At 44.6% G+C, this 27,010-nt stretch overlaps 1 pseudogene; it reads right to left on the bottom strand.

Annotated features, from left to right (window-relative positions):
- Nucleotides 1-27,010, bottom strand: part of LOC147685425 (syntaxin-binding protein 4-like) — a 1,115,687-nt pseudogene that overhangs the window by 330,566 nt on the left and 758,111 nt on the right.

Here is a 27,010-nt window from a genome sequence, read left to right as displayed (position 1 = left end):
TTTCTGTCTGTATTTATCTATAAAAACGGAAAACAGGGAGCTTTAGATATGATGTTGTTTCCAGCCACACCATTTTCCCTGTCCAAACTGATTTTCATGACCTCCTCTATCATTTATCACATGTTCCTAATGATCCTGTTTGTAAAAATTGCATTCCAGCCCATTGATTACACTTCATCCGGCCCGAGCAGGAGTGCAATGCCCAGTTACAAAGAGTGCGGACCACGCAATAGAGATTCCGTCCTGACTGCAGACGTTATGTTATGTTATAACAATTTATATAGCGCGCTAATACCCTTAGGTGTCTAGGCGCTTATGGGCCGATGCTGTAAGAGAGAAGCTATTTTTTTAAAAGCCAGGTTTTAAGATGTTTCCTAAATTCAAACAGGGAGGAAATATTTCTGAGAGAAAGTGAAGAGTTCCATATCCTGATAGTGCTATGTCTGAAACTCCTCCCACCCCATTCATCTTTTTGACTCTGGAGGTGGGCATTAGGAAAGCATTGGCCGACCGTAGTGATCTGCTAGGAGAGTACCAGCTAAAAGCGTGCCAAAGAAATTTTGGGCCTTCTCTGTAAAGTGCCTTGTGTGCGAAACAAAGTGCCTTGAATTTCACGCGCTGGGCGACTGGAAGCCAATGTCACTCTTGGATCCCAGCCCTAATGGACTGGTGTTTGGGAACGTCCAACACTATTATGGTGGCTGCATTTTCCACCAATTTTAGTCTTCTGAGCTGATTGGACTGCACGTTAATATATAAGGCATTAAAATAGTCCAGTCTTGATAAAACCAGGGAAGTTAATTTTACGTACGATTTTGATGGTTAAAAATGCAGAAAACACCACCTGTGAAATCAGAGATTCAAAATTAAGCTTTCCATCTATTATGACCTCTAAATTCTTAGCCTTTGCTACCGCTGTAGGAAGGGGGCCCAAAGTACTTGGCCACCAAACTGAAGACATAGAGGAAACAGCTTTCTAAATAGCACCACCTCGGTTTTACTTGAATTTAACTTCAAGCAATGCCTTCTCTTCCAATTGCTTAAAGAGAACATGCAATCATGAAGTTTGATGGAGTAGTTGACATCCTTGTCTATCGTTGAAATAACCAATTGGGTGTCGTCGGCATACGAGGTTGGGATTAGATCAAAACTTCTGATCAAAGGTGCTAGTTCAGACACATAAATATTAACAAGCATTGGCATGGCCAATAGGTCTAGCCTTTGGGACCTTATAAGTATTTAGTTATGCAGCACAATATCCTTACTGCAACAACATTAACTGTTGCATGGCTAAACACTTATAAGGTGCCAAAGGCGAGACCTATTGGCTATGCCAATGCTTGTTACAACCTGCATGCGAAAGAGGAGGAAAGTGGAGTAGCGAATACAAGAGAGAAAGAATGGAAGAAGGAATGGCAGATGGGGCTCAAGTCGGAGAGTGAGTGAGAGAAGAGAGAAAGAGAGGAGAGAGAATGAAGGAGAGAGAGAGAGAGAGAGAGAGAGAGAGAGAGAGAGAGAGAGAAAGAAGGGGAGAGAGTGAATGAAGGGGAGAGAAAGAGAGGGAAAGAAAGGGGAGAGAAAGAATTAAGGGGGGAGAGAGAGAGACAAAAGAGAGAGAATTAGAGAGGGGGGAGAGAGAGGGAGAGACAGAAAGAGGGAGAGACAGAGAGAAAGAGAGTGGGGGAGAGAGACAGAGGGAAAAAGTGATGCAAAAAAAGTAACAGCCATTGGAATAAACTTGTGATAGTAATTTCCAAGAAACAATTCCAAATTAAATTTGGAAAATCCCTTAAAACCTGGCTATTGTTTTTCTTCAGAATATTTCATGAATCTTCAGTAAATACAATAAAAAGGAAACCCACACAAAATAAACATCAGTAAAAATGGAGTCCGTTTGTTTTCCTATTTTTGTATACCTTAAAGTAATCATAGTATGTGAGCAAACAGTGAAAGATACGATACCCAAGTGTAAGGGCATTTTGTTTCAACAATTTCTTGATTGTATACCTTAGCAATTGTTAGAAATTCACAAGTAGGAACAAACGGAAAGCGACAGGCATGTCTAACCAACCTGACTAAATACTACAAACCACGGAGAGCAACGCATGCCTGCTGCCAAGCTCGACCTAAAAAAGAAGCCAAAAATAATTGGATCACGGGTAGGAACCCCAATCTAGTGTTCTTTTGATGCAGCCCCAATTGCTCAAGCGGTTCATGAATGCTCAGTGTTCCACAGCAGCAATTTGAATTTTTTGAATTTTTAAAGATTTATAGAGCGCATGTTCACTATGCAGTTTCATGGCGCTAGAGGGATTCCTGGGCAAGGGAGAATACAGAGGACTATAGACTAAAAGCCTGCTGGAACAAGAAAGTCTTAAGGGCCCTACGGAACTCCATATAGGAGCATGGGAGTCTAATAGGGGACGGGAAAGAGTGTTCCAGAAGGTGGGCACAAGGACTGAGAATTTCTGGCCTCCCTATCTTTGTTTCTTGAAGCGGGGAATGACTAATAGGGATTTAGTGGATGAATGTAGATCTCTAGAAGGGCAGTAGTTGGTAATGGCAGAGTTCATAAAAGCAGGAGCCGTGCCCGCCCGGGCTTGAAAAGTAAGGCAACCAAGTTTGAAAAGGGCCCATTGTTTGATGGGGAGCCAATGAAGAGCAATGAGGAGGGGTGACGAGTGGTGAAATTTAGATAAGCCATGTACCAGGCAGGCTGCCTGGTTCTGCACCATCTGAAGGCCTTGAAGTGCATAGGCGGGAGCACCATTATAAATAATGTTCCCATAGTCGATTTTAGATAAGACCATGGCCATTACAATCAGTTTGAGTGCAGAGGGAGAGAAAAACCGGGATACTTTCCTAATAATACGCAGGGTAAAGAAACAGGAAGAAACAACAGAACTAATGTGGGAGTGAAGTGTCAAATGATGATTGAGTGTGATACTGAGGGTCTTAACTGAATGAGAGGGAGTGGGAGGTGGACCAAGAGAGGGGGGCCAAAATGAAAGAGACCAAGGGTTACCACTGCCACCAGTCAGAATCAGCTCTGTTTTATCCGGGTTGAGTTTAAGGTGGTTCGCATTCATCCAATCCCGGATAAACAGCATGACAGACTGGAAGGCAGTGATACCTAATGAGGACGAGGAGAAATTGTTGTAAACTGTGACCTCCATTTGTTGCAATGCAAAAATAAGAGGGAAAATGTAAAGGTTAAATAAAAGGGGAGAGAGAGAAGAGACCTGAGGGACGCCGCATTGCACCCTGCGAGGCGGGGCAGAGAATTCGGCCAGGTGGACGGCCTGGGTGCGGTCAACCAGGAAGGAGCCAATCCAGGCCAATACTTGTCCTACTATGCCCGCCGCCTCGACACGGGACAAGAGGATGGAGTGGTCCACTGTGGCAAAAGCGGCGGACAAATCCAGGAGGACCAGGGCCTGAGGGGTGTTGGTATCGAGCCCCTCCCTGAGTTGGTCCATGACTGAAATGACCACCTCAGTAGAGTGGTGGGGACGAAAGCCCGCCTGGCAGGGTGCAAGGTAGTTACTGTCCTCTATGAAGGCGCTGAGTGCCTGGGTGACATGGGACTCAGCTACCTTACCCAGATAAGGGAGAAGGGATATAGGGCGATAGTTTGCCGGGGAGGAAGGGTCTGCCCCCTGGTTTTTTAGTATAGGGAGGATTATAGCAGTCTTGAAAGGAGCAGGGACGAAGCCATGCGTGAGGCAATCATTGAGGAGGGTAAGGACAGGGGATGGGCATTCGACAAAGATCTGACGGAGAATGCGTGCCGGGCAGATGTCAGCTGGAGAGCCGGACTTGAAACGCCTAAGTAAGAGGGGCAGGGATTCTCTAGTAAGTGTGGGAATGGAGGTAAGGGACACATTATTACCAGGTGGTTGGGGGTAGGAGAAAGTAGGTGAAGGGAAGGGAATGTTGGCTTTAATACAAGCTATTTTATTAATGAAAAACTCATTAAGCGAGTCGCATAGGGCCTGAGAGTGGGGGATCTTGGGCAGAGTTCTGTCCGATGATGCCAGCTCGTGGACAGTGGCAAAGATCTCACACGGCTGGCTTTCTGCAGCTAGAATACGCCCCGAGAAATATTCTGTCTTAGCTGCCAGGATGGCTTGTTTATATTCGCTAAGAGTAGTAGTATAGTATTGTCTCCGGGTCGGGCAATATGCTCTTCTCCAAGCTCGTTCAGCCTGCCATAACTCCAGTTTCTTGGCTTTAAGGCCAGGGCTGAACCACTTGTTGGCATTGTGGGTGCGGTTGATGGTAATCCGCTTCAGAGGGGCCACTGGGTCGCAGGCTTTGGTAAGCCAGCGATCTAGGATGGTAGCCTTGGAGTGTGGGGTCAGGCCCGATAGATCCGGGCATGTGGCAGCTAACGAGTTGCACAAAGATGGAATGTCGACTCGATTCCAATTCCTTGCCCAGGTGTTTTTAGGGCAGGAAGGTGTTGTTTTTTGGCTCAAATCCAAGGAAAAAGCCAGCCTGGAGTGATCAGACCATGGACAGGGCGAAATAGTTGGAACGGAAGTCGGGATGTTTAATGTCCATATCTGATCAAGGATGTGGCCCCGGATATGGGTAGGACCTTGAACATGCTGAGTGAAGTTGAGGCTAAGAAGCAGTTGAGTAAAGTCCTTGGATTTGGTATCCTCAGCGGGGTCAGTAGGCCAGAAATTAAAGTCTCCCAGAACGTGAACAGAGGCACTATTGACTGCTAAGGTGGCCAATAAGTCCTGGAAGGCAGAGAGAAAACCTGGGGATGGCTGGGGTGGCCGATATGTTAATACACAGGTAATTGGGATCTTGAAAGAAGTAGAGCGAACTACGAGGCAATCGGCTGCTGGTATCGTGGGCGATGCAAGTGTCTGAAAATGGAGTCCCTTGCGAGCAAACAAGCCTACCCCGACGCCTGCTCTCTCCTCCGAACGATCTGCGCTGAGCATGGAGTAGTGGGGCGGGAGGCCGCCAGGATGCTCGGTAGGGAGTCAGACCTATACCATGTTTTGGTTAAAAACAATAGGTCCGGGGAGTTGGAATTTAAAAGATCAAATATTTCGGTCTGGTGCTTGACCGCTGACCTCGTGTTCAGAAGGAGGGCAGCAATGGGGAAGGGGGGACGGGTGTGATAGACTTAGGCGAGGCAATGCCAAGGTCTTGAACGTAAGACAATGTTGCAGAGTTCAGTGGCCAATTTTTATTGAGGGAGCACAATTGTTCGGGAGTATATGTTAAGAATCGCGCATAGTGGTGTGCCCCTTGCCCCGGTCGGTCGCAGACGGGCGCAGACGGGCTTGCCTTAGGCGCGCCCGCTGCACCCGCCCGCTGCGCGACCGGGGGAAGCACATTGTATATAGGAAGGGAAACGGAAGGGGCGTGGCCTGTTAGTGGTGGGCGTGGCCAGTGGCCTCCGGGGAATGGCGGCGGCAATGTAGTGGCCCGCAGCAGCGATAGGATTCGCTGTGCGGGGCTGCCCAGAGTGTGGAAATGCCCAGGAAGGAGTGAGTAAGTAGGTAAAAACACAGATAATCATACAATTTTAAAATTAAAAGTCCTAGCGTTCTCCCGGCTCAGGAGATGGTTTGGCCTCTGAAAGGTGCTGAAAGGTCTAATAGTGACAAGAGAAGCAACTCTTCAAACACATATCAACACAAGCTTGCCTGGCAAAGATAACAAGACAGACAGTACCTCTGCTTTGGCACAGATTCAAGTAAACATGCCTCTTCAAAAAGACTAACTGCTTGGTGAACATTAATCCCAGCAATTTTTCCAAAATCACCCCTTTCAGTTAGCCCAATGATTGTTTTTTGTTATTTTCATGCCGACATTTCTGCCTTTTTCGAAACTTTAGGAACCTGTCCAGAGATCAGGGAGTAGATAACATAGCAATCAATATGGCCTATGCACATGGATCCGAAGGGTTGAACACCATTTACAATTTGAGTCCTAGTATAAGTGGGCAACAAGGTTTGAAGCAAAAAGACAAACCGAGGCAATGCTAGCATAACCAAACTGAGTTCCATCTATTGGAGGGGTGGAAGGTTGGCAGCTTATAACTAAGCATGGGAAGGAGTGGTAAGGTTTTATCAATCTTAGGCCATTATTGTTTCTGTGATGTCATTTTTAAATGTAAATGAAAAGTTCACATTTGTATATGATTGATATTGGACAAAGCAGGAGATGTGGTCTTGGTGCCCCTTTCTTTTGGTGGGTAGCAAAATTCATTTTTTACTCTAACCTTATATGTTGCCATTTTTCAGCCAGCAGAGGGAACTCAGTTTCGGTAGTATAAAACCTCAGCTTTTTATTTAAGTAGAATTCAAAGTCAATCTGAAAGGCCTTAATGTGAGCAAACATGACTACATCGGTCAAGCCCATAAGAACTATACAAACTCCTGGTAAAAAGAAAAGCATTGGAAAAGCCAAGAGGTCCAGCCTTTCGGACCTATTCTGTTTGCCAATGGTTTTAGTCATGCTGTACAGCATCATCAATGCTGTGCAGCCTGGCTGATGCAGTCAAGCCTATGACAACACGCATTTGAGTGCACAAAATAACGTAATTTTTCCAATTTGTGTTTATTGATCAGAATTGACCAGTAAACAAAGAAAAGGTGGGGGGAGGAGGAGTAGCAGTGGGGCAAGCAAATAGAGAGATCACTGTGGAGGGAGAAGCAAACTGACGAGGGAGCAGAGTAGATAAGGCAAGCAAACGGACAAGAGAGGAGGACTGGACAAGGGGGAGGGGGAAGTGCAACAATGGGATGGGGAGAAGCACATTTAGGCAAATGCCTCATGGCAGAGGACAGGAGAAAAGCACATGGGCAGAGACAGTAACATGAGCGTAGCAGAAATGTACACAAGAGAGACAGCTGGCAAACATGCACTCTCATTGAGTACTTATAAAAAAAAGTAATGTATGAAGAAAGAGCAGACCACCACCAGTAATGCATCCATGCTCCAGGGGAGAGGCAAATGCAACAAGAAGAAATAAAGCCAACACAAGATAAATCACACGAGTGAATAACTCATGCTTCTATTTAAAAGCACACACGTGCTTGCCACACTAAAAGCAAAACACACTGCTGGCACTGCAATTGTGTGTTTGCTGGCCTGAGAGTGGTGCGTGCATGCGCAAGCAGCTGGCTCTTTTTAAAAGCACGTACTCGTGCTTGTGGCACACCCCTGCGCGCTCCCGCAAGGTGGATGCAGCTGCAAGCACAAGTTCTAAAAAGCTTCTAAAAAGAGCAGAGCGACGGCTAAAGGTACTTCTATGGAGCGCATGTGCGCTGCCTAGGTGAGACCTACAAAGCGATTGCCCAAGAGCACGCAATTTATCCAATTGGGATGTGGAGATTGAAAACTGTATTCCTTGTTCTACATTTCTAATTAGTCCACTCGGTCACAACGGGAATGGCAGTGATTCTGATGGCAAGTCCAAGGGGCTGCCCCTCCCCTCTCCAGATTTAGGATACAGTGTTTATTTCCAGAATATTTAAGTGAAGTGGTAAATCTGAGATTAGATGTCAAGTATCCTGGATATGTAGCTAAAACATGCCCACTGGACCAGGCACGTGGAAGTGGATGCTTACTGGGCAGTATACATTGTAGACACAGATATTTACCACTGTTGTTTCAAAGCGTAAAACTACTTCATTCTATTTTGTTTACTAGAAGTGCTCATCTTCTATACTTGTCTCAAAAGATACAATAGCGAGCAGTCAATGCATACTGCAGGAGGTCAGTCAAAGCTTACTGCAGGAATTCAGTCAAGGCATACTGCAGGAGGTCAGTCAAGGCATACGGCAGGTGATCAGTCTAGGTATACAGTAGGAGGTCAGTCAATGCTGACCGCAGGAGGTCAGTCAAGGCATACCACAGGAGGTCAATCACAACGTACTGCAGGAGATCAGTCAAGACGTACCACTGGAGGTCAGTCAAGACATACCGCAGGAGGTCAGTACCGCAGGAGGTCAGTCAAGACGTAGCGCAGGAGGTCAGTCAAGACGTAGCGCAGGAGATCAGTAAAGGCATACTGCAGGAGATCAGTCAAGACGTACCGCAGGAGGTCAGTCAAGGCATACTGCAGGAGATCAGTCAAGGTATACAGTAGGAGGTCAGTCAATGCTGACCGCAGGAGGTCAGTCAAGGCTGACTGCAAGAGGTCAGTCAAGGCATACCGCAGGAGGTCAGTCAAGGCATACCGCAGAAGGTCAGTCAAGGCATACCGCAGGAGGTCAGTCAAGGCATACAAACCACTGGAGGCCAGTCAAGGTTTACCGTAGGATGTCAGTCAAGGCTTACCGCAGGTGGTCAGTCAGGGCTTGCCACAGGAGGTCAGTCAAGGCTTACCGCAGGAGGTCAGTCAAGGCTTACCGCAGGAGGTCAGTCAAGGATCACCGCAGGAGGTCAGTCAAGGATTACTGCAGGAGCTCAGTCAAAGATTACCGCAGGTCAGTCAAGGAATACTTACTGCAGGATATCTGTCAAGGCATACATACTACAGGGCGTCAGTAAAAGCTTACTGCAGGAGGTGGCAAATGGATTAGAACTCAAATAGAGTATGAATAGTAATCCCATTCAATAAACTCAATCTTGGCTGGATTATATCAGTTAAGATGACCTGATTTACAGGAGAGAGGTTTAAAATGAAACCCCAAAAAATGCAGTACATGACTTATTGTCCTTTTTCACCATCTCTCCAGCAAATCTCTTTAAATGTCACGTGCAAAGACTTCTGCAAAGTGATAATAAAATGTTGACTCCTCTACTCCCTATCATAGCCCGCTCATTGCTGCAAATAGACTACCACCTGAACGGTTTTAAACTGACATGACTAACATTTCAATGTCCGGGCCGGTACAAAAATTAGGAACTTACATAAAACACGAAATACAGAAAAAAAGCAATGCAAAGGTTATCTAGAGCTATCCTAATGATCTGTTACTCATAATGTAAGTAAACAAAAACAGACAGGCCATATTAAACATTAAAACAGATGATTGTACAAATAGTTCTATTTGTGTTTCATGCCCGAACCGCCATTGCACAATCTTAAAACGTGAACAAAGGGCCCGTATTTGTCTGTGGGAAAGGAGCCAACCTTAGCTGCAAAAGTGGGGCCCCTCACCTGAAACACTGCTGGGACCTGAGCCGTGGGTAGTGCCGTAGAAAACCTGGCGCCTAAATAGGGGTTGGTGCGCTCGTCCTGCTGTTAACACCTTTGCTTTGGGCGCTATGCACAATGGATCCCCTGGAGTGACAGTGAGCCACAGCTACCTTACAGAGAGGAATCGCAAATTAAAACAAGCTTGGGGGCAGGAGTACAGGAGCGTCGAGGGACGGTAATAAATGACACGCTGCCAAGGAAATGAAAGCAAGGGCAGAGGAGGTCTAGGGGTGTGAGTAGGTGGGCTGTCTCTAGGAGGGGAAGGCGGGCCTAGGGACCTGAGCTGGCTTTTACCGACACCCCTTCCTGGCTAAAGTGCAGCGTCAGTCCGCTATCTGCTTCTATCACAAGGACGGCGATAAAGTGATCGTAAAGGTGGATCGGAACGGGGGACTCCAGGCTCGAACAAGAAAGTGGAATCAGCGTGCGAGGCTTGAATAGCAGGGTCCCATGGAAAAGCGAGCCCTGTGATTGTGCGCTGACATGCTCTCTCTCTCTTTAGAGATGGCATACGGGGGTCCAGTCCCAGTGCTGAGTCATGTCGCCAGCGAAGGGGGCTCCTTTCATCCCCGCACACATCCCCCTCATGATGTCACCCAGCTATTCTCTAGTGTGGGAGAAAAGATTAACATTCGCAACAAGCGTGCGATTCGTGCTGAATGTAAAAAAAAAGTTTTACAAGGAGAGGTGGAGGCAGCAGGGGAAGGGGAGCGAGGAGCGGCTGGCGCCTGTTTTCCTTGCGGGAGCTAGCAGAAACCATATGTTAATTACAAACATATGGTTTGAAAGCTCGATCCCGCAAGGGAATCGCCAAATGTGCACGCGTTGCATTCAAAGCAATGCAATGCGTGCACGTTTTTGCCTTCAAAGCTGAATCGATTTCAAAAGGTCTTTTCCTAAGCAACGCATGCGCGCTGCGTAGGCGAGACCTAAAAAGCAAAGGGCTCAATGAAGAGCCCTGTGGTACCCCACAATGCAGAATAAAAGGTGCAGATGTAAAATCGCCTAGTTGCACTGTCTGAGTCATATCTGCTAAAAAAGTTTAAAGTGTGAGGTCCTTACCTCCCAAACCTATGCTCTTTAGGCATTCAGTCAACAAGGTGTGGTCCACAGTATCAAATGCCGCGGACAGGTCAAGGAGGATGAGAGCCGCCAACCCTCCGCCATCTAATGCGGTGCATATTTCCTCCGTGGTGTTTATCAGAGCTGTCTCAGTGCTGTGACATGACCTAAAAGCGAACTGACTGTGGTCGTAAAGATACGACTCGTAAAATACCTCTGTGAATATCAAAAGTCGTAAAATTAGACTTTTGTCTCAGATTGCCTTTGTGAATCAGGCCTGCAGTGTCATACACTGATTAATTGTAAGGAAAGGGGCACAGAGTGGCGTAGAGTGAAGTGGAGCGTATAGAGAAGAGTGGCATTGAGTGGAGTGGCATAGAATGCCACAGAGTGGCATTGTGGAGTGGAGTGGCATGGAGAGGAGTGGCGAATAGTAGAGTGGCAAAGAGTGGAGTGGTGCGGAATAGAGTAGAATGTGAGCACAATGGCAGAGACTGGAGTGGCACAAAGTGGAGTAGAGCAGAGCTGAGTGAAGTGGTGTGGAGGGGCGCAGAGTGGTGTATAGTAGTAAATGGAGTAGAGTGGAGTTGAGTAGAGTGGCGTAGAGTGGCATGGTGTGGCATAGAGTAAAAAGGAGTGACGTAGAGTGGAGTGGCACAGAGTGGAGTGGAGCGTATAGAGAAGAGTGGCATTGAGTGGAGTGGCATAGAATGTCACAGAGTGGCATTGTGGAGTGGAGTGGCATGGAGAGAAGTGGCGAATAGTAGAGTGGCAAAGAGTGGAGTGGTGCGGAGTAGAGTAGAGTGGTGTGGAGTCACATAGAGTGGAGAAGTATAGAGTGCAGTTGTGTACAGTGGTTTAGAGTAGAGTGGAGAGGCATAGAGTAGAGTGCCATAGAGTGACATGGAGTGGAGTGGAGAGTGGCATATAGTGGAGTGGAGTGGCTCGGAGTGGTGCGAGTGGCACAGAGTAGAGTGAGGAGGCACAGAGCAGAGTGAGGTGGCACAGAGTAAAGTGGCATAGAGTAGAGTAGATAAGAGTGGAGTGGAGTGGAGTGGCACAGAGTGGTGTAGAATAGCATACAGTGGTATGGAGTGGCATAGAGTAGAGTGACATAAAGTACAGTGGAGTGGCATAGAGAGGAGCTGCATAGACATGGTTGGAGTAAAGTGGAGTGGAGAGTGGCATGGAGCGAGGAGTGGCATAGAGTGGAGTGGTGCAGAGTGGAGTGGACAGAGTGGCATAGAGTAGAGTAGAGTGGATAGAGTAGAGTAGAGTGGGGTAGAGTGGAGTAACTGAGTAGAGTGGAGTGGCATAGAGTAACGTGGCATAGAATACAGTGGAGTGGTGCAGAGTAGAATGGAGTGGCTTACAGTGGCATGGGGTAGCATACAGTGGCATGGAGTGGCATAGAGTGGAGTGGAATAGAGTGGCACAGAGTAGAGTAGAAAGAAGTAGATTGGAGTAGCATTAGGTAGAGTAGCATAGAGTAGAGTAGCGTAAAGTAGAGCAGAGTGGCATACAGCAGTACAGTTGTGATTTTAAGGAACCAAAGCAAATAGGATGAAAGCAACATAAACAAGAAGCTGTAAAACACTCAAATGTTTGAAATTTCTGGAAAGACATGCAAATTCATGCAGTGTCATGAACTGATCAATTTTAAAGAAAACCCAAGGTAAAATCAAAGTGCATCTTTTAAAAGCATTTATCACCCTATAGTTTTGTAATTACAGAGCATAATGCACAGTGCCCATGGGGGGTCTCAATATTGCTAAACCATCCACAGAGACGGCTGATAGAGTTAAAGTAACATATATAAGAAGCTGTATGCCAGTGATAAAAGTATGAAAGTACATTGCACAACCAGGAATAATTCCAAAACCTTATAAAAGCATAAGAGGATGTCTTTCTGGGGAATTAAGCATTGGGGAAATTATTTAACATTCAATTGTACAGTTCAACCCGATGGGTATGTAAGGTGCTTGTCGCTGGTTTTAGATATAGTTGAGGATCATTTGCATGCTGTTGAGCAGATGCACCTGTGTCCCTGAGGCTCGTCTTCATGGCGGCAGCTTCCGATTGAAAAGGGTAGGGTCTCTGTATGAACTCTAGTTGTGAGCAAGGACTTGTGGTCAATCATGCTCCTCTTCCCATGGCTCCTTTTATCCTGCTGCAACCACTCCAGCACCACTATTACAGCTGAGGTTCTGGTCTGTCTCCACACCAGTTCCTTCTACAACCAGCCACTGCAGCATCAGTGCACTGCCTAGTGGTCAAGGAAGTGACCTGGGGTGTTGGCTCTTTTGGGCACATGGGCAGGAGATAAAGCTATGGGAATATGATCACAATGCCTAATCATCCCTAATCATGGCCTTTTGCTTACACTGTAAAACAGACAGCGCTCGCCTGACTCATACATTTACTGCAGAATGTTAATCGAATGTGCAAAGCCAGAGAGCCTTTAGAGACTTTGAGGAGAAAAAACATCAAATTCTTTACTCAGTGGTCATATATCGCTTCTCTTATCACGCACAATTCTGGACACACCCGTTCCATATTCCCCTGTCAAACAGGATCCGAGGCACTCACCAGCTCCAGTTTCTCTTCTTTCAGTCGGCAATTTCCTTTGCTGTCATTGAACTATCCACTGCAATCTTAGGTGCTGATTTTAAACAGTTAGGAAGTCTCGGAATGAACATAAAGTGATTCATCTGCTGAAAGTACTGATATTAATGTAGGAAATTAATATAATGTCTTAGCTCAAATGACTGGAATTAAACTTCTATCTATATACCTATGACGAATTCCTATACTATTGACATAGGATGGACCCCAAATATCTTAGAGGATAGCTGGGAGGATTTACATCAAAGAGAATAATGCATGTGCAGGTGAAACCTCAAATCTCCTATGCTGAAACTCTCCAGAGAGGGACACACACAGGCCTTAAATGGGAAGAAACGTGTTGGGATGGCAACAAGAGAACATTTTCACCCTAAGAGATCAGCTATGCTATTAGAAAACACTGTGATCGAGAGTGGCAGTGTCCACCCTGGATCCTAGCCATTTTCTTGCTCTAGTTGCCCCTCGCACTCTGTGAACTTGGACATTCACCGGTTCCCTGCTTCTGTCTCCCAGTGAGGCCCTAAAGTCTTGTCAGTAATCGCTTCTCTTATCACGCACAATTCTGGACACACCCGTTCCATATTCCCCTGTCAAACAGGATCCGAGGCACTCACCAGCTCCAGTTTCTCTTCTTTCAGTCGGCAATTTCCTTTGCTGTCATTGAACTATCCACTGCAATCTTAGGTGCTGATTTTAAACAGTTAGGAAGTCTCGGAATGAACATAAAGTGATTCATCTGCTGAAAGTACTGATATTAATGTAGGAAATTAATATAATGTCTTAGCTCAAATGACTGGAATTAAACTTCTATCTATATACCTATGACGAATTCCTATACTATTGACATAGGATGGACCCCAAATATCTTAGAGGATAGCTGGGAGGATTTACATCAAAGAGAATGATGCATGTGCAAGTAAAACCTCAAATCTCTTATGCTGAAACTCTCCAGAGGGGGATACACAGGCCTTAAATGGGAAGAAACGTGTTGGGATGGCAACAAGAGAACATTTTCACCCTAAGAGATCAGCTATGCTAACAAAATACCATTAGAAAACACTATGCTCGAGAGTGGCAATGTCCACCCTGGATCCTAGCCATTCTCTTGCTCTAGTTGCCCCTCGCACTCTGTGAACTTGGACATTCACCGGTTCCCTGCTTCTGTCTCCCAGTGAGGCCCTAAAGTCTTGTCAGTAATCGCTTCTCTTATCACGCACAATTCTGGACACACCCGTTCCATATTCCCCTGTCAAACAGGATCCGAGGCACTCACCAGCTCCAGTTTCTCTTCTTTCAGTCGGCAATTTCCTTTGCTGTCATTGAACTATCCACTGCAATCTTAGGTGCTGATTTTAAACAGTTAGGAAGTCTCGGAATGAACATAAAGTGATTCATCTGCTGAAAGTACTGATATTAATGTAGGAAATTAATATAATGTCTTAGCTCAAATGACTGGAATTAAACTTCTATCTATATACCTATGACGAATTCCTATACTATTGACATAGGATGGACCCCAAATATCTTAGAGGATAGCTGGGAGGATTTACATCAAAGAGAATGATGCATGTGCAAGTAAAACCTCAAATCTCTTATGCTGAAACTCTCCAGAGGGGGATACACAGGCCTTAAATGGGAAGAAACGTGTTGGGATGGCAACAAGAGAACATTTTCACCCTAAGAGATCAGCTATGCTAACAAAATACCATTAGAAAACACTATGCTCGAGAGTGGCAATGTCCACCCTGGATCCTAGACATTCTCTTGCTCTAGTTGCCCCTCGCACTCTGTGATCTTGGACATTCGCCAGGTCCATGCTTCTGTCTCCCAGTGAGGCCCTAAAGTCTTGTCAGTAATCGCTTCTCTTATCACGCACAATTCTGGACACACCCGTTCCATATTCCCTTGTCAAACAGGATCCGCGGCACTCACCAGCTCCAGTTTCTCTTCTTTCAGTCGGATGTGCGGGTCCAGTGTGACTTTTGACTGGCTAGCAGCAGAGCTCCGAAAACCAGGAGAAGCGGGGGCTGAATGAGAGGGAGACAGTGAGGTGAGCTACGGGGTGTGGGTTCCTTTCGCGAGTTTCCTGAAATTGAAGTACGTTCACCATTCTTTCATTCTCCAAAAAGTCTCCAACACATATGGCATTTCCCCCCCAAAAATGTATCCCTTAGGTGGGTCTAAACTGTGGGCTGGTACTCCGTAACCCTGAAAGGTATTTGCTTGCAACTACAATACTCGACTGAAACATGCTCTACACACAATTTATAGACTGTACAAACATTTCAGTGTATAATAAGTGCTCAGAACTTAACTTTATACACCTAACAACATCATTAAACACTATATTCAGTGCCAAAATACTAGCTCTAAACAACACAATTTAAGCTAAAATATCAGCACTGCATTGTTAACGGACTCCTAAAACCCTCATACCATCTGCTAAAATGTTATCCACGAACAGAATCCTACTTCCCCAATGCCAACCTTATACAGAACATGTGCATCTAAAATACTAAGACCTGCTTCACAATATGTTAACTCTAAAACCTGCTAAAAAGCAGCCATGACCATTAAATGAGAGGAGTTGACCTAAAGGCTAGGGCGGCCGACCTCGAAACAGGGAAACTGGATTAGAGTCTCGGCCATGACGCTGAACATCCTGTGATTCTGGGCAAATCACTTAATCTCCCTCGCCTAACCAAAATGAATGTGTCCTCATGTAATGCAATTGGTGCTATGTAAAGCGCTCAGATACCCGATTCGGGTCAAGTTTGCACTATATAAAACTCTGTAAAAAATATATATATATATAAAACCAGCTTTAAAGGGCATACCCACCACTCAAATTTTACTTTCAGCAGTACAGCCACTGCTTTTACACCGGATCTGAACATACGTATTCATCGCTAAAACAATTGGGCGCAGATTTACTAAGTCTTTGCGTCATCCTTGCCTCATGCAGGATGACTCAGGGCAACACAAAGGATTGTTTGGGGTTCACAAAGGCACGCAAGGTATATTTTGCATGGCCTTGTGTGACTTTGTAAAGCAATGCTGCAGCTTGTGTTGTGTTACATTTCTTAGCGTTAGACATTCCAAAGATGGAGCATCGGCGTTCATGCAATTCCAGAAATACTAAGGTTTTTAAAGCTGGAATTGCATGAAATAGGTAGTTCTACCAGAGAGGGGTGTGATGAGGGGAAATCTGTTTATTTCTCCTCGTTATTTCCTCTTTCTATTTGTGCATCATGCATAAAAAGAAGAATATGGCTCTGTGGATTTTTTTGTACAGGAAGGTATCTTATCCTACACAAAAACAATCCTGCCTGTAAAGCAAGCAGTCTTGCAGCATAGTGCAAGGGTGCCTGCGTTGGGGCTAGGCAGCCACAAGTGTGCCGGAGCTAGGAGAGAGATGAAGAGCACCATATCTTAGATTTGCCACTTTTCATCTCTCGCCCATTCAAGCACTACAGCGCAGCAAATTTGTTTGCTGCCCATGTCATGTGAACTTTTGATAAATATGTCCCTAGCTCGGAAAAGGGTACCTACTGCTTCTATACATACAGGTCTTAATTTGAGCTAGTGGTTGCAGGTGGGGCTCACCAGCACTCATTTTTGGGGGACTGCCACTTATTTTTCCTCATAATTAAACAACAGGGGGTGGTGATGGACAGAGTTTCTGAATTAAGCAGAATACTCTCACCCAGTCAAGAGATCAGGGCTTAATCCAACACCGTTTTTTAGCTCACTGCACCATCCCAGCTCAGAACCTGGCTATATGTAAATTAGTCTGTCCCTGGCCCAGTGCATCATGGGAACAGGGCAAACCAAACTACCAAGCCAATTCTTTCACTGGGACGGAAACAAGCTTCCGGGGGCCGGTTTCTGGCATTTCAGCCGTCTTCGGCCCGGCTTGCTTGAATTCTGATGGTGCAGTGAGCAAGGGACTCACGTCTGAGTATACCCTTCCACGCTTATGGTGGACAAAATAATTAAACAACAGGGGGTGGTGATGGACAGAGTTTCTGAATTAAGCAGAATACTCTCACCCAGTCAAGAGATCAGGGCCTAATCCAACACCGTTTTTTAGCTCACTGCACCATCCCAGCTCAGAACCTGGATATATGCAAATTAGTCTGTCCCTGGCCCAGTGCATCATGGGAACAGGGCAAACCAAACTACCAAGCCAATTCTTTCACTGGGAAGGAAACAAGCTTCCGGGGACTGGTTTCTGGCATTTCAGCCGTCTTCGGCCCGGCTTGCTTGAATCCTGATGGTGCAGTGAGCAAGGGACTCACGTCTGAGCATTGCATACATTTCCAGGTCAGTGTTCCGCTACTCAAAAACCAGGACACCATTTAGTGAGAACGTGCCGTGTAAAGCACAAATTGCCAAAGCACCACTCCTGGAAACATGATGCTGCTTGTAACTTAATCAATAAAATCGGACATGACATACGCCACATTCTTTTCCTGAACGTCTTGATTCTCTCTACTTCGCCTTACCTGACACGGTCAGCTCTGGAGGGCAGATATCTGGAGATGGGGAAGGCACAGGAAAATGGATCTCCTGCCTGCACTAAAAAAAACAAGAAAACACAGAGTTGACAAATCCACAGAGCAGAGGGGAGGGAAAAAGAAAGAGAGGTGAGTGGTAAGTAAGTGTGTGCGTATGTATGAGAGAAAGTGAAATGTAAGATAATTACTCTTCCACCTTGCTCCTGAGTGTAAGGGAGAAATAGCAAATGAACTGCTGTGGAATAAATACATTCTAGATGGATTTCCGCATGCCTGTATGTGTCTCACCTCGGATGCCATAGCCTTCTGCCTGACCCTACTGCTAACCAGACAAAGGCCCAGAAGAATATCCACTTCAAGCACCACTGCTGAGACTTGTCTCCCTAATCAAAGCACTTTCAGATGATCTCTGGCTGTGTGCAGCACTTTACAAAATAGACAAAAATAAAGCTGTGGTGATTGCAATGTATTCTTGGGAGAAATAATCATAGTAAGTGTTGTCTCTAATAACCTACGCTCATTGCAGATACAGAGTTTTCCTCTGAATATGGGCATTTCTTTTTATGAATTCTGTTGTTATTTCCATTTGGCTAGCTCTTATATGCAGGAATAGTAAGGGCTATACTGCAACAAATGATACAAAAGAAACATTCAAGGGCATATTCTACCAACAGATGTAAGTAAGTAAGTAAGTTAATTCCTTTATGATACACACATTCTTGTCATCTGTACAGAGAATTTTTTTTTTAAAAGGGCACAACAGTGTTCATTACAGTTCATTATGATCCAGTAGTCCCCTATCTACCCCCCACTCCTTTACACAGATCCTCTTGTCTCTCTTAGTTTCAATGCTAGCCTTAAAAAACTTGTGATGGAAAGCAGAGTAAAGGAGTCTTGAACCATTTGTAAATGTAAAAGGGCAACCTTGGCATGCCTGAATTTATTTATTTTTAACAAATTCATTAGATACAGTAAAAAGGGCAAAGTAATACAAAATGAAGGGTATCCTTCGGAGATCGATGATTGCAGCCGCAGGGACCCTTTGGCTCTACACAATTAATAAAACCTGCTGGTTCAGCTAATAAATAATGTAAAATGTTGAGCCTAAAACGTGTCATTAAAAATCTATCCTGGGCGTTATATGTGAGGACAAGGTATGGTTCCATTCCTTCACTAGACCTCGCTAAATTTTAGGCTCTGACAGATTGTTTGCAACATTCCTTCTCCTCTCTAAAGGCTGTTTTATAAGTAGTGAACCTCTTCTTCACGCCAGCCTTATCCAACAGATGTATGCTGAGCTTGGAGCCGTGCCGAACCACAACCAGAACATTTTGATGGGAGACTTGAATGGTAAAGTGGCAAATGAGAGCAATTACCATGACAAAGCCATGGGAAAGGAATTATGTGGAGCAATAAACAACAATGCAGAAAGACTGTTAGAATTTTGTCTCACAGTGGAAACAGAAACAAAGACACTAAGGCCCAGATGTAGGTAATCTCGATTTACCTACTCTTAAATACCGAATCATACCGATTCGGTATTTAAGAGTAGGTAAATGGGCTGTAGGTAATTTCACTTTTGAAATTACCGAATCAGAATGATGCGGTAATTACCAAATCGGTATTTACCGATTCGGTAATTGCCATTGATTCCTATGGGATTTGAGGCCCATAGGAATCAAAGCCAATTACCGAATCGGTAAATACCGATTCGGTAAAATTACCAAATTTGCAAGGGGAACAGGGTGTCACTTTGACACCCTGTTGCACCCCTCAATTGGGCATGGGTGCACATCCCTTAGGGCATGTATGTCTGCAACATGGCACGTTTTTTAAAGCAAAAAAAATGTTTTTTGAAGGGTTTTCATTATTTACCACCAACTTCTAGTTGGTGGTAAATAACGAATTCTTAAACCCTTGTAGCATTGATTACAGTCCTACCTACATGTTAAATTAAAGAATCGGTAATTTTACCAATTCGGTACTTTACCGAATCGGAAAAATTACAAATTCGGTAAAATTACTGATTCTGTAATTTAACATGCCCCTACATCTCAATATCCAAATACCGGTCGGAAACGGCTGAAAATCGGTATTTTCTGACGTTTCCGACCGGTATTTGGATACCTACATCTGGCCCTAAGCCACAGCTGGGGCATTGTACAGAAACGTGCCAACGAAAGACAGAAGTTTATGTCCTTTGTTTCTGCTCTACATGCCATCCGACATAATGGGCAGTAAGCAAGCAAGGCTAGGCCTGAATTACTGTAGAATGTTACCACTGCAAGAACCAAAAGAACCATGTTAATTTCCCTAACTTGGTATCCACCAACTGAAACACCTACTAGTTATTTGTATATTGTGCTGTGTGGTCTGCCGTTAAAAAGAACATTTCATGTATTATTATAGTCCCTCTTAAATAATAAACAATAGATTTAAAGTCATCTGAGGTCCATTGGAAGTGTGCTTGGTTATAATTGGTACACAGAATACTATTATTATTATGCATTCAATAAACAAATAGTTTATTTTTTAGGATGGAGGGTGCAGCTCTTCATCACCCTCATATGATATGCATTATTGTAGGGGCATGCATGCACGTATTTATTCTAACCCTGATCCACTGAGTACTCTTTCGGGGGATTAAACTACAAAGTGCAGCACCCATTATTTCAGCACAGATGTTTAGCTAGATGTTTTTGCAGATAAAATAATACAATATGTATAAATGACAGTAATAACTACATATATACATTTTATGGACTTGGATCAATATCAAATTAAAGGAAGGTAGAAAAAATGCTGAAATTTGCCTTTTTATCCATTCTTTGCATTTTTAAAAGGAGCCTTTGGCCTCCTCATTCTATTCTGGTAGACCCACCACCATAACATTTTGATCCTACCCATTTATCCCATGAAGTCCCTCCAATAGCTGCCATTTAGTGATTGCCTGATTTGTCTAGCCCATGTAAAACGATTTACCAACAGCCGATCCTCTGCAACATGTCTATATAAAAGGATCAAACCAGCTAAAGATGGCAACCCAAGCCAAACCCTTCTTGGCACTTATGACAACTTCTAGGCATATTGTGCCAGAGCCCCTGCGCTTCACCAACCATGTAAGCCACTACCTTGATTGCATACAAAAAACAAGAAACATGACTACTATCTCACACAATCATATTAAGTCCACCCATGTCAAACACTGATTCAACAGCATGCCACATGGTAGACTGTATTAATGCCCGCCCCAACAGAAGCAAGGAAATGTTAGCATTGTGAAGGATTTCACCTCATTAGTGGTCAACTCCAACTCAATCACCTACTGGCAGGAACTCTGCAGCAATCTCTTTCAATTCTTCAGGCAAGAAATCACCGCCATTTACAGCAGCAACAACCCGCAATTGGACCTGACAGTCTTTGTGAAACTGCTCCTGATGTTATCCAAAGAACTAATGCTGACTTAATGAATTCTGCAAGAAGCTAAAGGCCTGGCATTTGAGAAGTCCCACTAGGCCCTCGGTGTAACTAGTATCACACCTGCTCGGTGCTAGGATACCCTCCTGGGTGGTCTACAAACCTACATAACATAATATAACATAACATAATGTACCGTAACATAAACCGCCATATTCACCTTAGGTCTGGCAGCAGAAACCATAGACCACATGACCACCATGGACCTAGCTGCACTAGTCACCATGGAAAAAAGACTTGCACTATACTAATCCCCACACTCATTCCTAATCTTTAATTAGCTCATTCTAGGTGGCTACATAATCCTTCACAAACACGTCTAACAAAACTGGTGACGTGTTCTTCAACTACAGAATTACACAACCATTCCATTCATTCACTACTCACAATCTACTCAGCAATCACATCATTGGACTCACCCTCAACCCATTTATTTTGTCCCTCACACAGACCACTGCCTTCATAATGTATATAACATATGGCTGCAACAGAAATTGCAATGATGAATTTGACAAAGTTGTCTCATGCACAACCAACTCTGGGGCATATTTACAAGGAGGTAAAGGACGGGCGTGAGGTATGGCGCTCTGTGATACCCGTCATTAGATTGAATTTTAACATACCTAAGGTCCTCACGAATAAAGGTGATAACTGAGGAATCGGAAGGTGTTTCTTACTTAGCTGGACCCCGTTATTTGTCCAGTAGTTTTATGTAAAAACTCCCTCCTACCACAAGTCTTCGTGGAGGTTGAGTCTTCCCTGGTAGCACCATCTCACCAGGGTGGGGAGAGGATGCAGATGATGAAGCATGATACTGTTATGTGTGTGAGGCATCCTCTTCCATTAAGGTTGGCCTTCCTGTTTTGAACGGTCCCCGGGCAACTCACATTAGGAGGTGCTTGACCCGGTCCGGGGTCTTGTGCCCTTCTAGTTCCCAATGGCACATTACCTTGTTGTGGTGTGCATATTTAGAAGCCTCTTTCGCCACAGGAATGTCTCTTCTTTAAATTTTCCTGTAGTGATGTGGGCTTCACCTTATTTACAAGGCTGCATTAAGCTACTTAATGTGCCTTAAAGTTGCCTTGTAAATAAGGCACCCTTTCACGTTATACTTTGCATGAACGGGGTAGGCAATGGTATTTCGATGGGCGTATCCCCGCAACACCCATTGATTTTGATGCAGCCCCATATTTACAAGGGTGGGGTAAATATGGAGCAGCCCCAAAATTAAGACCCCACAAAAACTGGTCTTAACATAGCGCAACGAGGAGAAATGCATTGTGCAGCACACATAAAAACAACAAAACGCCATGCATGATTGTTCATGTGCAGGAAGGTGTCCCTTCCTGCACATAAACAATCATTTGAAAAATGAAGAGTTGCAACTTCTATGTGTGCTGCACAAAGTTGCACACATAGAAGTTACAACTTGCCATTTAAGATTATTTATCTGCAGGAAGGAACACCTCCCTGCATGTAAACAATCATTCCCACAATGCAGGCCCCCTTGCACTATGCTGAAAGGGTGCCTGCGTTGGCGCTAGGCAGCTGTAATTAGCACCAGCGCAGGGGGAAACACAGGGCTGCACCGTATTATTGTAAATATGGTACAGAACTGTGTTTCAAAAGTGACGGAGCATGGCATTAAGCCAAGAAGGCTAACACGGCGCTCCATAACTTTTCTTTTCAACATGCCCCAAGTGCCTGAAACTAGCATCCTTTGAGCTCCGCACCTTTATCGATCTCAACGTTCTCCCATTAGTATCAGCACACTGTAAAGGGAATATTGCAAATCCCGTAATGTTTTACACACCAACCGCAATCTTCTTAAACACTCCAGGCAGAACCACACTATCCGAATTAACATATTTCAATCTTGCTAGGGATTCCAACTTACTCAGAGGAAAATACAGGACAACAGTTGATGTTTTAATATTCTGCAAAGGCCAGGACATGATTTTTTAGTAGAAACTATATGAAATTGTTGGCATTCATTTTTAACAAGGCCTTTGTGTATTTCTTTAACTACTAATCTGGGGTCATTAGCGCAGCAGTAGGACTCATTTTAAAGTGCTTTCTTCTTACATTTACTGTTTAGAGTATGTACTGGTGAAGGTTAAAATACTGGCTTTAGGTGAGTTTTCAAATTTTTTTACCAGCCAGGACACTGACACACTGGTCATGCTGGTATAAAAGCATCTCTGTCTGCCAAATTTTGAGATATACATTGGCACAGCAGCCATCTCCTCCATTAGCAGGAACCGCCTTGACAGCATTTCCTGTCAATGCATCGTAAGTTTGTTGGTCAGCTCTGTCATTATATGGGAGTCACATGACAAACTTACAAAGTTTTATTTTATAGACCTAACGAAATGCAAAAGTGAGATTTTAGTTTGAAATGTAAACAAAACAATGCCCTTCTCTCCAAGGGAGTTTTCTCCCATGATGAGGGGAGCATTTTACAGTTTTCACTGCCCCTTACCTCCAGGTTTTACCGGGCACAGACTATCCATCTAAAAATGTGTTTGCCCACTCTAATTTGGTTGGGCGGACTCATGGCCAAACCTCCAACAGCACTCACTTTGTCAGTTCATCAGAGGTTTATGTGGGCAGCTGAGACGGAGTAGTCTCCATCGTCGAAATAATGAAGGTCGACTGGTCTCTGAATGAGTTGGGCGGATCTTCAATTTGGCGGAGAGGGCACTATGTTGCGGTTGCTGTCTAACTCTAAATCGACCTCTTAGTTTTATGAGGGTTCTGAAGTTGTTCCATTCAGTGTTTTTTGACTCTCCCTTTATTTTTCCCTTCTTGGATAAATGTACATGCTGAAACCTAGCCAATAGTACTATTTTTGTCAGGATTCGTCCAATAACAAAATATGTAATGCAACCTCTGTCTATACTCTTCCTCTTCACCTCTTCAATCAATCTTCGTGCCTCTCTCAGGACCTATTTTGAGGAGAGGGATTTGAATGTGGAAGAGGCAGCTCCATTGGCTCTAAGAATGCCTCTGGTAGAGCCTGGACTGTCTGTAATGGCACCTGAAATGGTGTCTATGTTTGATCTACATACTTGTACACTGAAGAGAACTTGGAAACTGGCACCAGTACAAGAGGTCTGAGTTCAACAGGCACCATCCTCATGAACAAGGACATGCTGAATGGTGGTCTAGAACCAAAGAGCATACCAGATGGGTCCAAGGCCCTGCCTAAAATGCAGAACATTGTGTTAACAAATGCTGCCGTCTCAGTGCCTGGTGATGGAATCTCTGGGAAGGTGGGATGTGATGCTAGGAGGTTCAGAATTGACAAAGCCGGTACTGATTGGTCTGATGACGCTGGTGAAATCATCTCCAAGGCCAGGTCTTGAGGCTATGAGGGAGGGCGGGGTAGACTCTGGCCATTTGTTTAAGTATTGCTGTTAATCAGAGCCCCTTCACGGGCTCCGATTAACAGTAATACTTAAGTAAAATGCCAGAGTCTTCCCCGCGCTTTCCTAACAAAAGCGTAGGCAGTTTCCAAACACAGCGTGTGTTTGGAAACTGTCTAGGTACACCAGTAGGCCTACTTGGCGAAATGAAGGAAGGCCCACTATGGCCATCTCTAGCTCCAAGTAGTCCTGTGTCTCCCAGGTCTGGTTCATCAACCACTTCCTGATCTGCAACCTCTTCATCCTCAGAGTCCTGGTGGGGTGCCCCACTTGGATCCTCCTCAGATGAGGGGTGGCCCCCCTCCCCACTACCTAGGGTATCAGGATCTGATGCTTTTGCTAAGTCATCTGGACACACAAGAGGATGGACGGAATGTTGAACAATGGCAAAACATTCCCCCCCAGTCACAGATCTGGGTTTAATCCATCGTTATTTTGCTCACCAAGCCACCCCAGTTCAGACATGGCCATATGCAAATCAGCCTTGACCCTGTGCCTCATGGGAACAGTCCAGCCCAAACTGCCAAGCCAGGTCTTCCCTGGACCGGAATCAAGCATCCTGGGACCGGTTTCTGGCTATCAGACGTCTTCAGCCAGGATAGCTTGACTCCAGCAGGATATCTATGAGGTGTTGGGTGGTTGGACTCTGTCCTTGCTTTAATTTTCTTATGGCACACAATCCTCTCAATTATTGGAAAGTGAATGAGTCATATTTAGATGTCTGCTCCTTGCTGACATCTGGCAGATAGGCACTAGCTCCTGCCCTTAAAGCCATGAATAGTGAGGTGTGGTGTGTGCACCTACCTACACTACTTGTTACCTACTAGAACCTCTCTAGAACTTAAGTCAGGGTGTGCTAAGCCCTTACCACCTACAACTGCTAAGTTCAGTAGGACTTATGTACTATTAGTCTTGATTTATATATACCTACAGGTACCTTAATGTGATTTTTCAAATGATATTCTCAAGATTATTTGGTAAAACAAGTGCAAGCTCTTATCCTTCCGCTGCCACCAATGTGAGAAGTTAGCCTGGTATATGATGTCCACTATTCTAGTGGGCACCTTGCACCAGTCTAATCGACCCTCATTGATGGTAGGTTATAAAGTCAACCTTATAGAAAGCTAGCCTAGTGGTAGCTGTGGAGAGCAGCCTCCAGGCTAAGACTTCGAGACGAGTTAAGCAAGTTGTTTTACCATTTATAGGGCCAAATGTATGAAGTAAGCAATTAGTGATTCTGTAATAGCGATTTTTAAGAAATCGCTATTTCAGAATCGCTAATTGCTATGTATCAAGAAAATCACTATTTTATAGCGATTTCTTGATATTCCTTAAATGCGAATTCGGAAATTGCGAATTCGCAATTAAGGAATACTTTCCCATTCATTTCTATGGGCCAGGAGGCCCATAGGAATGAATGGGAAATTTGCGATTCGCAATTTGCTAATCGTAAATTGAGAATATTTTCAAGGGTGCAGGGGTGTCCAAAGGACACCCTGTTGCACCCCTGAAATATGCATGGGCGCACATGTGGCGCACATACATGCCCAAAGGGCATATATGTGCGTCACATGGCACTTTGAAAAATGCAAAAATATGCATTTTTCAAGGAATTTGCAACTTACCATCAACTAGAAGTTGGTGGTAATTTGTGATTCCTTAAGGCCAATTTGCAAATTTTTTGGCTTCTTACATTGCATTTAAGGAATCACAACATTTGCGATTCCTTTAACGCAATTGCAAAATGAGGAATCGAAAATTTGCGATTCCTTATTTTGCAAGCAGATTTCCTTGATACATACCATTAGGCCAAATTGAATTTGTAAACGCTGAAATTCTGCGAATTTTGGCGTTTGCGAAGTCAATTTGGCTTGATACATATAGCCCATAATCTCTTGAGTACCAAATGAAAGCACACCACACAAGGTATCAAACATATATGTATTTTTTATAAACACACCCCTCTGCACTCTTTATGAGGTCAGAGGTAAAGGTACAGTACAAGGAACTTAATTAGCATACGATAAGTTGCACAGTATACGTTTTGCCCTAGGGGCCTCACAAACCATATACTAAAATAGTGGTATAAGAACCATGTGAGAATTAGAAAGCAGACCTAGGGCCTTTGGAATTGCTGGGGCTACTCAGAACAACCAAAAGCTAGGATGTAGCAGGCACACGGGAGACATGTGCATTGTCTAAACCATTACCATTGACTTTTTATGGGAATCAAACAAGTTACAATTTTAAAGATTAAGGGTACAAGGAGGTGAACTGCGATGGACCCTTTTAGACTAGGACACTTGGAGAGTCAATACCCATGGGAGCACCGGAGTACTCGTGTTACCTCACCCAGGGAAGCCGGGTGCATAGGTGTCTTTTCGTGTCGGGTTTCGTCGTCGATTCCAATGGAGAGCAGCGAAGAAGTGCTGCAGGCGACCAGAGGAAAAGTGTCCGGGTGGATCCAAGGGTGGATCGGAGATGTGAAGCACCTGAAAGCAGAGTAGACAGAGTCTGGGCCACTAGCCAGTGACCAGGGCGGCGATAGGAAGATGCCACCAGATGTCGGGTGATTTCAGATTTAAAGGTGAAGATTGTCTCTTCAGCCACGAGGTCCAGGAAGTGTTGACGATGACCAGGATCTGGATTCGAGCTGTACCATAAAGGGTCTAGTTGACTGCGGTATCAGTATCTGGATTGGACCCAACAAGCCTTGG

The sequence above is a fragment of the Lissotriton vulgaris genome, chromosome 10 (assembly GCF_964263255.1).
Source record: "Lissotriton vulgaris chromosome 10, aLisVul1.2, whole genome shotgun sequence".
In the NCBI taxonomy this organism is placed as follows: domain Eukaryota; kingdom Metazoa; phylum Chordata; class Amphibia; order Caudata; family Salamandridae; genus Lissotriton; species Lissotriton vulgaris.
Note: the sequence above shows the minus strand (reverse complement) of the source record. Positions and strands in the feature narration are given on the sequence as shown.